The sequence below is a fragment of the Formica exsecta genome, unplaced genomic scaffold, assembly GCF_003651465.1.
Source record: "Formica exsecta isolate Colony F162 unplaced genomic scaffold, ASM365146v1 scaffold1387, whole genome shotgun sequence".
In the NCBI taxonomy this organism is placed as follows: Eukaryota; Metazoa; Arthropoda; class Insecta; order Hymenoptera; family Formicidae; genus Formica; species Formica exsecta.
Window position 1 is genome coordinate 165,414 of NW_021848718.1, and position 11,591 is coordinate 177,004.

General features: G+C 37.0%; 1 protein-coding gene across 4 annotated transcripts in view; it reads right to left on the reverse strand.

The window, feature by feature from the left end:
- The window catches only part of LOC115246120 (protein tincar), a 141,388-nt gene that overhangs the window by 103,537 nt on the left and 26,260 nt on the right, over positions 1-11,591 (reverse strand). For all 4 annotated transcript variants that reach the window (XM_029824746.1, XM_029824748.1, XM_029824747.1 and 1 more), the window contains exon 3: positions 2,632-2,667. The gene's annotated coding sequence lies outside the window, so the exon portion shown is untranslated. The remainder of the gene's footprint in view (positions 1-2,631; positions 2,668-11,591) is intronic.

Below are 11,591 nucleotides of genomic sequence, written 5' to 3' on the forward strand. Positions count from 1 at the left end.
TACAAATTACTTATAGCCGAAAAAAAAAAAAAAAAAAAAAATAAACAAAAAATAGGAAGCTCTCGAGTTATAGTTTGAATGAAAATAAAAATAATGAATTGTCGCGTTAAAAAGAGAGAGAAAGATGTATGTATATATAAAAGAAAATGCAGTTATATTTACGAGACAAAGGAAAGAGGAAGCTCTAATATCTGCCCTTTCTATTATATTAAATCATGCGTCTTGTATTAAACCGCACCAAGCTTTTAAATTTATAGACGACTCTACTCTCTTTTTGGCTCTTTTAATATCTTGCGGTAAGATTCGCAAGAAAAGATGACGCCACAAGCCCTGGAATTTCGTGATTATCAAATATCGATTTTCGCAGACGCTATATTACTACTGCGAGGGAAACTTTGCCAGCTTTCCACAAATATCGGGACATTCCCACCTCAACCCCCATATAACCATCCTACCCGATAACTTCGTTCATCTGGCTCGATGCAAGCCACGGAATTATACCGCGCAGTACTAGATACATGGCCACAGAAATCATCGGCCATCGAATCCGGTATATTGATTAATCTTCTGCAATTGAAATATTTTTATATATTATCCTATTACATGAAAGAGATATTATATCAAATTACGCTCTCGAAAAGCAAGTGCGCGGTTATTTCAAATTAAATTGATCCAAATTAAATTAGTTGAAACACAGTATCGTTTTATTATTCGATTTATTAATTTTCTTTTTTTCAAAGCTCAATTTGCAAATGATTCATCATTTCCATTAATTTAAGAACTAATTAAGCTTCAACATTTTTTATCTTCAAGCAATTTTTAAATAAATTTAATTTTCTCTCCGCGTGAGATAAATATCTTTTAGTAATCATCTTCATATCGTATAGTATAATTATGATAGTATCTATAAGCTATACACTGTTAAGTAGATGCGTACCAGCCGGTATGCTTATAAACGTGATTCAGTGAACCGTTCATCTTCGGTGAGGTGTTTTCTTACCGTGCAAGTAATTTTGTTGCTCGATATCGAACTGCCTTGAAACTGCCATGATTACGGAGATCGGTTAATAATGCTTGGGTGCGCGCTTATCCGAATTTCGGGGAACTTGATAGACATTAGACTCGCGCTCGCAATAATAATATCGCGGTCAGCCGTCCCATCCGTTCTGACGGTAACGTGTTGGCAGCAGTACGTCGCAGATGTCGGATGTCCGGACGTCACGTAGTCGGAAAAGCGCGTCGGAAGTCCTATCTCACACTGCATATGCTGCCGATGCACACGTGAATGCACGTTTACGAATGAGAAAGAGAGAGGGAGAAATAGAGAGAAATGTCGCGTAGTGCAAGTTAAATTTCTCTTCCACACGTGATTAAAGATAAAATCTGTCGTTAAACTGTACGTGTCAGTGCGAAATACGTTATGCTGTGCTCCATATAGTGAGATTTATTAATTAGATGAAAGCGATTTCTTCCTAATAAAAATGTGAAAACAGCAATGGCTTTTATTAGTTAGCTATAAGAAAATGCAGCAATTTTATCATTTTAAAATTTTCTTCACATATGAAAATATGAAAGAATCTCTTCATCTATTTTCAATAATTTGATCTGTTAATAACGTGCCTACATATATATATACCACGTGTATATAAAATTATGTTCGTTCACTGAATACTCAATCAGCCGAGCACGAATACATATAAAATGAAATTCACGTTATCATTTCACAGCGATAAGGCATTGACATAATATCGCGTTGCTTGTTTGTAATTAGAAAAATTCGCGACAATGCTGGAGCACTCAGTTTGCGGCAAGTTAAAATTTTTACCGCCGCGTTCAAATGTAGCGAGCCAACGTTGCGCGATAATATATATTTGCATCGATATATACACGTTTGATCGATCCGGCGCAACGCACGCGCACCGTGAAACAAACGCGCCTATTCGTATGCATTCTACACATGTGTCATTGTGCGTCATATGTTGGCTTCATCTCGTCTCTCGCCACCCTCGGATCAATTTAAATTTCAAATCGACGCTAAAAAAACGATGTGAGAGCGTCGACGCTAATCGATACTCATCGATCAGTCATCGAACCTCAGATAAGCCTTCCGGCTCACCTCAACAATGTGCAATCACGTGTATGGTAAAATTGGCATCTCTCCGCAAGTCACTCGATCAGTTTACATCTTTCGTGCAATATATTTTTGATCGATATATTATCATAATAAATTAAGAGAGTATTATATGTAAAAAAAAAAAAACAAAAAACTTTTAGTAAATAAAATTTTACATGGTATTTTAAATTTCGTTTTGCATCGAACTAAAAATCATATTATTAGAACTTGGTTCTTAAATTAAAAAATTACGATCGCGTTTTCTATATTTATCTAAAAACATCATCCAGAATATTTATGGATAATAGCAGCACAATGTTACATGCATTTGTAGCTATCTAATAATATCCATTATGGAATGAATGTGTTCTTGAAATAACGGATTATGTATCTTTCATGCCTTCAGCGATTCTTCGCGTCACGCTAGATCATCCAATTCTGTAATGCTACGAGGGCGTAATATCGTTGACAGAGTAATGTCGTCTAAGAAAAGAAGTTGTTAAAATTGCACGACTTACCGATGTGCCGAGCGTCGGAAGGATCGAGCGTAAATTCTGAAACACAAAAGAAGAGAACTTTTAGACGCCGTAAGGAAAAAGAAGCGGAGACATTCCCCCCCACCAATCGTTAATCTTCCATGAGGGAAACATTCGTCCCGACTCACACGAGGCTGTTTGAAACTTGAAACCAACCTCCGCCAACCCCAGAGATACGCGTACAAGGGAGGCATTGAAAGTCTCCAATATACCCAGCATTTATCGTTTGAAGAAGACGAATACGATTCAGTCGAGAAATTCTCGTCCAAGCTGTATTCTCGGAGGATGCCAGATATGTTGAAAGCTTCAAGGAGACAGTCAGGGAGGAGAACAAATCCGATCTTATTTGAAAATATTTGCGCGTTTTCTCATGTCAAAAGAAACATTGGAAATATTAGCGTTATATCTCCGATGTTATGCTTATTCGAGCATATAAAAATTTAGTTATCGACAAAATGAACATCTTAAAAGGTAAAAAAAGATTCTACGCGAATTACATTTCCATGAATTTTTAAAGGCGCACATTGTTGATGAGCGCCGATAATGGGTCCATCACAGTGCTCGAAATCTCACCGTGTTTTCACGGCTTGACAGAGATTTCGTCGCCATGTGAAAACGACAGATTCTCCTTCGCCATTGATCACAGCCAGCCAAATCGGAAGACAAACGAGGCAAACACGAGGCCGGCAGAGATCCGCTGTCGCAGCCATCCTGTTTCGAACGAAAGAGAGGGCGAGAACAGCTCGCCTGCCGGCAATTACAGGGCACGGATTTGCATGAAAGTGAAAAAAAAAAACTTTTTTCCCCGTCAGAAGGGTTATCTCTTTCTCTCTTTCGTTTTCTCGTCGCACATGATTCGCAATTTTCAGCTGCGATCGACGGACGCGCGTATTTGAATATGAAATAGTCATGATTATAATTTGCGGGAACAATAAAATAATCAAAACGGAACGGCAAATATGAAACACATATAAAATACAGTAATTCAGCTAGGAACACTTACATAAGAAATGCATAAAATCTCGAGTGATTGAAAATTCTTTTCACGATAAAGTGAATTAAAATGTGGGCTTGGTTCGAAAGCTGAAAGCCACGGTCGATAGCGTTGTAAACGGACCACAGCTAAAGCGTGCATTCAATACATTAGATCGCAAACAAAGCGAGTTCGGTCGAGTTCCGCCCCGGTGAGAGATAACACGCGAAACGCGGTTCATGAAAGCTTATACTTACCGCCGCACTTCCGCGCACACATCATTAGGTTCACAAAGCGACCGCGGAGATTTTCCAAAATTAAAACGCGTTATTATCGAGAGCGCGTTCTCACGTGTGAATGGACGCGCGCGGGCCCCGATTTCACAGGCCGATGACTTCCATCGCGTAAAAGTATCCGAAAACGTGTGTAGGCTGGCACACACACAACCATACAGGAAACTATCACGATACTCTCTGTAGAGAGGCGCTTCCACATTTCTCCTTTTTCAAAGGGCTATACCTGGACGCCCCGCGTGTGAAAGGGGGCGTATATATTTTTTTCAGTCTCCTGGATATATTTTCTTAAAAGGAAAAACAGAATAGTGAATCTATAAAAGATAAAAATTTGTAAAACGTAGTTAATGAAAACTAACTACTAAAAATAAATAATAAATGCAATAATGGTTACTACAGAAATAAAGTTTAGCGATGATTATCAAAAATAATTAATATAAAAATTAAGTAGTAAATTATATAAGTTAGTAAATGAAGCTAATAAGATGTTTTATATGCGAATAATCAATGCGGAATACTTAAATTTGAGATAAGATGTTTATTTCGGCCTATCTATTAAAGTACGGTTGAAAAGATAGCATATTTCTTACGGGAGCAAAATTATCCAAATTCTTTTAAATTTAAATAAAGATGACAAAATGAGTTTTCCGATACAATTGCAAATTGCAAGAGACAATGTCAGTTACAGCGAGTCAGTGTCAGTCACTGTAGACTCAATGTCAATATCAATTACTGCAAAATCCAAGATAACGCTCCGCCATTTCGATGTTGAATTACGTATAAAGGTTCGACTTTATATCATTCTTGCTTATTTTGTTAATTTATATTCCACGCATATCTACTCGATTCTGTTCTTGATATCTTGTATCTTATCGTTACTGGAAAAGAATCTTCCTTTTTGTAATTAAAAAAGTTTTTTTTTTTTTTTTTTTCAAAAAAAAAAAATTTTTTTTAGGGCTATACCTGGACGCCCCGCGTGTGAAAGGGGGCGTATATATTTTTTTCAGTCTCCTGGATATATTTTCTTAAAAGGAAAAACAGAATAGTGAATCTATAAAAGATAAAAATTTGTAAAACGTAGTTAATGAAAACTAACTACTAAAAATAAATAATAAATGCAATAATGGTTACTACAGAAATAAAGTTTAGCGATGATTATCAAAAATAATTAATATAAAAATTAAGTAGTAAATTATATAAGTTAGTAAATGAAGCTAATAAGATGTTTTATATGCGAATAATCAATGCGGAATACTTAAATTTGAGATAAGATGTTTATTTCGGCCTATCTATTAAAGTACGGTTGAAAAGATAGCATATTTCTTACGGGAGCAAAATTATCCAAATTCTTTTAAATTTAAATAAAGATGACAAAATGAGTTTTCCGATACAATTGCAAATTGCAAGAGACAATGTCAGTTACAGCGAGTCAGTGTCAGTCACTGTAGACTCAATGTCAATATCAATTACTGCAAAATCCAAGATAACGCTCCGCCATTTCGATGTTGAATTACGTATAAAGGTTCGACTTTATATCATTCTTGCTTATTTTGTTAATTTATATTCCACGCATATCTACTCGATTCTGTTCTTGATATCTTGTATCTTATCGTTACTGGAAAAGAATCTTCCTTTTTGTAATTAAAAAAGTTTTTTTTTTTTTTTTTGCAAAAAAGAAAGATTTTCTTTCCATTTTATTTATGAAAAGGATTCTTCTGTTGCAAAAGGATTAAACTCGTAATACGCGGAGCGCATTTACATGCTGACTACATTTTCTGCTGCCTTTGCAGATTTAACGCTGCGGTGTAGTGCAAAATAGAACTCTTTTGTGCAGGTGCAAAGTATCACACGAAACAAATTGCAATGCTGTTGCAAAACTTGCATTTAACCGCAATATTATCTTTCCGCGATTAATATAATGTCAGGATAATATATTTTTCTGTTTTTACCGGTTATACCGGTTAATGTAAAGCAGATATGAGGAAAAATAAATAACGTCGATGTTTTACACGTTGGTAAGCGCGTTCACTGACGTCTAATTAGCAAGGACGTAAATAATTCCTTTCCACATAATAACAATTGTCATTACAGCTCTGGAAAGTCCGCCGCTCGAAATGAAGCTTGATTAAACTTGAGAACGCACCATCCTTCGAGGACTATCTCTTTCCTCAGATATTACTCTTGACAGAAATCTAATTAGAAATATCAAAGTCGTCCTCACGTATATCCGCGTTATCATGTCGCGCTTTAGAGAGATCCAAGACTTTTATTTTGCGCTCCGACTTTACGTTCCAGCAAATTGTTGTTAATTCGCGCGCGAATATATCTTGAACTTTATTGCTTGGGAACCCCGTCGATCTGAGAAATGAAACTACCAGATGCGCAACGCTTTACTTTAATTCTGAATGAATATGGATGACGTATAAATATGTGTGTGTATATGTATATACGTGTATATATTATATACAATATGTTTGATACTATTACATTGCGAGAAAAATATCGAGTTCGTGACTATCACTGTCAAAGCCGGTAAAAAGGATCGGTTGAAATCTGCCAGGTACTTCTCCCTGTTTTGAAGTATAACCGAAATGGATGCCCATGATACTACAGCGATGTATCCAGTAGCGCGCACGTCTACCCGCTGTCACCCGTCGTCACGACTTTGGATGCTCAGGAGAGATAAGGGGCAGCTCAAAACAGCGCAAAATTCCAGAATCGGATAACTTTGTGGTATATTGACATATACTTTCCAAACGAAAATAGATTAATGTCAGATTTTTGATATATCGCGACTTGCAACTTTTGAAATCTAACAACACATCATATTCTTTTTTAATAAAAAAAAAACTAGTAGCTTTAAGTCCTATTATATTAAATATTCTAACTTTAATTAGATATAATTTCAAATAATACCTTGTATAATTGCATACAAAACCATAATGATAAACTATTTCTGTTGCGCATAATTGTATGTATAATTGCATGTAAAATGTAGTCTAAAATGAGTTAATATGGATCGACAAACACTAATGTTTGTCCAGCATTCATGACCATGACACATTTATTGATCCTGCAGTTGCCTATAGAACTGTGAATATATTATTTCATGGTAGTAACATCAAGGTTTCACAAAATATATATCTTGATAAAGGCATATCCGTATAATAATAAATATTGTATTACGTATAAATTTAATACCCCGAAAATATAAATTTTTCACCACTTTTTTAAATAACATTATGTTATATTTTTAAAGATTGTATTCTCTATATTTCCTATTCTAAATTTTTATATATTTAACCATGAAAAATATAGTGTATTATTGGATATGCCTCCCTACACACGTCTAGAGTTACATTCCAAATTTAGAATACCCGTAATTAGAAACACCATTTTCCGAAGCAATGGTATCGAATAGGCGGGAGCAGAATTGTTTGTAGGACTTCCCCTCCAAGTTATTAGAAAGGCCCGCATCGCTCTTTTAAAACTTCCGGCTAGAAACATATGAGCAAACCAACGACATACTGAATTGACTCATCGATAATTTAACCATAGACTCCTGATTTAATTAATTGCAATATATTTATCGATGATCGAAAAATAAACAACACATTTATAACAGCAATGTAAGATCATTATAACATATATGTGACAATATATGTATTAGAAAATATCAATATCTATATTTTGTTATCAAAATTAACATACTAATCACTTTATTATTCTGTTTATTGTTGATGTGTGATTAAAAAAAGCTTCTTTAATAATAATTTAAAACGTGTTCGCGTATTAGTAACGCGTATTTGTTGTGTGTAATTATCTTTTTCACTTATTGCTACATCATTATTATAAGAATACAGATAAAATAAATATAAAATGCGATATAAATATATCTTTAAACGTTATATAAGAACGCATCATAGTTTGAAAAAAACTGCAATCGCTGTCAATGTAACGCTGCAAAGCGGAAATTAAAAAAAAAAAAAAAAAAAAAAAAAAAAAAAATGCGAAAAAAAAAAAAAAACTACACGAGCACGAACGGTGGACTTTATCGATCGTACATGCGGCAATACTTGGCCCAGCTGGACATCTCATCAAACAAGCTGCCACCGCAGCGTCATGAAAAGCCTTCACAGCGGTGTGTCCCGGCACGGATCGCGGTGGCCGAAGAAGACAATCGATGCGGCGACCGTCGCCGTTAATCCGAATCGATACGTGTAAGGTACAGGAGACGCGATCCTCCGCCATCCGTGTTTCTCCACGTGGAAAATCCACGGTGTAAATGTACTCACTGCTCCCCCGGAGTTTCTCTCTAGCTGGATAGCGGCAGAGAAGACGGAGTTGAAGAGCGGACGCGACGCGATCGCGGCAGCGGGGGAGTGAAGTCGATGGAAAAGACGAAGTCTCCGTTTAATCCGTTGCAATCGAAGAGTCCTCTACTCTTCCGTCGCCTTCCTTTTCACTCGCTTATTCGAAGGCTACGCCTCGCGCCCACCCTCGCCTCGTCGCGTTGGTAATCCCGGATAAAATCCCAAAGTGATTGCCTCGCTTTTTCCGCGGCACGACCAAAGGATAGACGGTCTCTCTCGCTGTGCAGATATGTGTGCTAGCTGCGAGAGAAAGAGAGAGAGAGAGGGAAGGAAAGCGACGGAATTGCAAAAGTCTCCAAGTATTCGCGCCGACATCGAGATAGAGAAACTCTCTACGAGGACTGGACGAGTGTCTGGTAATCCGCATCGAAGGGCAAACCAAACAGAATCGCGAGCTGTAGACCATCACGAATAAATGTGCGCCGACGAAAAGAGGGAGAGAGGATATTCAACGGATATAAAGGTAGCAGCTCGTAATATCTTATGAAAGACACGCGTCTCGCTTATTATCGCTTGGCAAACTTTTGTTCATCCGTGGTCGTTTTTTTTTATACGTATAGGACACGTATTTCTCCGCCTTTATGAATAAAGCTACGCGGCGGAACTATCGTGCGCACGATCGCCGATATCTATTGGAACAGAAGTAGAATGATCCTCTGGAATGAATAGAGAAAATATTCCTATTGTGCAAAAACAGATTCCACGAATGGACAATAAAACAGTGATGAATACTGCGCGTATGCAAATAAATATTATTCGCGAAGCGCACGTCATACAACTTACGCCCGCTTACGAATACACGAATACGTCACACGTCGATACGATACATTTTCCACCAGCGTAAAATATCCGAGTGACGTTTAAATCGAGTTGGCATTATCCTCTCAGTCTGGCTTAAATACCCGGCTTATATCGCGTTAAGTAAGTGGCATCGTCAACGATGCGCATTCAACTGTAAATTACTGAAAATGGAAGCGGGACGGACGGACCACCCACGGTCGGTCGACGCGGTTTAAAAGGCTCTTGAGATTTCAATACAGCATAGAGTAAACGTTAGGAACGTTGGCACATTTCACATAAACGCGTGTGCGTCTTACATAGAACCAACGCACAATGGCCTCACAAGCATGTATTCATTCATCCGCGCTTACCTATATACACGCTGTACGCGGAAATTTACGCAGACATGCAGAAAGATGGGGGTGCTCGTTACACGTACGTACATTCCCGTTAAAAAGAAGAATCGCGCGACATTTCATTCTGTAGACAATGATGCCCTCCCGGGAATAAATACGGGCATTCCGATATTGTCGTAGTCAGTGCGTCAATTCCCGTCCTTTTCATTGCTCTCATATTAATCTGCGTGGGAAAAAGTATGAAAGATATATCCCGTTTCAATATTCGAAATATTTTACGCTGCTAAATGGAAGCATTCAAATATCGAGATAAGAATTTGACATATCATTGTATATTTTGCGATAGTTTTCTTGGGAATCACATTAATGAAAGTTGAAACTAGTTAATAACACAAAACTCTGTGTTAATTATTATCTTAGCACGAAAGCAGATGCGAGACAGATGTTTCTGCATTGTCCTAATTAGTTATTTGAGAGAGTTCAGAGCGCAAGAGTAAGGCCACTTGTCCTGAATAAATGGCACGTTATAAGTGGAAGTACACGTCGTCGCGTGTATAAAGACAACAACGTACTTGAGCCACTTCCCTGAAACAATATGCGAATCTTACTTTTCCGCGTATTACGACTTGACGATATTACGGGTAAAATTAAATTGCGCGTCTGAGATTAAATATTACGTGAATGACGAGATTAAATATTATGCACATGTATGGGTAAATAAATTAAATTATGCATGCGTAAAACACGCATGCGGTAAAGATTATAATGTCTAATATAATATAAAAGTCAATGAGTTGAGATACTCGACTGACGATATAATAGATTAAATGAGGTGTGCCGAAAGAATTATGATTGGATGCAAAGCGAGAGAAGAAACGATAACAATGAACGAAGTTGACGACGCCGTTTTTCGACTACTTTCACGAATTTACGTAATCGGCTTCCGCCTCTTTCGACCGCGGTAAAGACGGCGTAAGCTTTTCCCAGCGTAATGAAAGATCTTTTGTCACTCGGCGTAGAGAGGGAATTAACATATTTTTATTCAGCAATTGAAGAATAAAAAGATGAAATCAAAATTCCGAAACTGTTATAGCTTGTATGCTCAAATTAAGAAAGTTTTTCTTCAATTCGTATAAATCTAATATCTCCCTGTCTTTCATATTAAAGTAGCCGAATGCTGACGACACTATCTAGAAGACTAATTTTACATTTTATGCGTAAAAAAAGTGAGAAATAATTTTCAGTCAATGTAAAATCAATATTTTCCCTCAAAATTTTTTTATATACACATATATTGCTAATATATTCGTAATATATTAAATTAAAATTATTACACGATCAGTACAAGCGCATATTTTTCTCTCTCTCTTCTCCAAATTTTATTTAGTACTCACAAATAGAATTTATCAAAATCTTACATGTTATCTACCAGCAGTTCACATCCTGTATATGAAAATCAGTCGCCGTTAGCGATTTTTGGAGATGACCGTGTATCCGGTCGTGTCTCATGATTCTTCGTGCTTTCGCCGCGTGCATATGGATAACAGCTGATTGTCATCTAATCTTGCCGCCCGTAATTTCGAGGCGAACTTTTCGTTCCGCAAGATGCATCGACCCGTCAGCGTAACGCGCCGATTCCCAAAAATCGTTGCATATATGCATGCAAAATCGTACGTGTGCGCCCAGCGAGAGATCGACGGTGCCGATCTCTCTCTTGTGCGATCGGTTAAACCGGCGTGTTTATACGCACGACCGGAAGTGATCGCTCGGCAAGATAACGATAATCAGGCAGACGCAACAAGAGCGCGTCGAGTTCTTAAATAAAATTGCACGTTGTTGTGCGCAAACTCGTATGGCGAGAGGCCTGGTAGAATAAGTGAGGAGAGTGCCGTATTAAATCCTATACCCTTCTTTCTTAATTTTCTGCTATCTTCACTTTAACCTGTCTCTTCTTGACTCACCAAGTTTTACGATCTTGACGACGGATCGTGGACTTGCAACACACGATCAGAATTGATTATATCTTTTACTGATTATAAAGTATAGTTTGAAAATAAAATTATTTTTCGATAGATACTTTTATTATAAAGAAAAAAAAAAACAAAAGAAATGTCAGATTATTTTTTAATAATTAAACATTATTTTAATATTATTTTTATTAATAGTT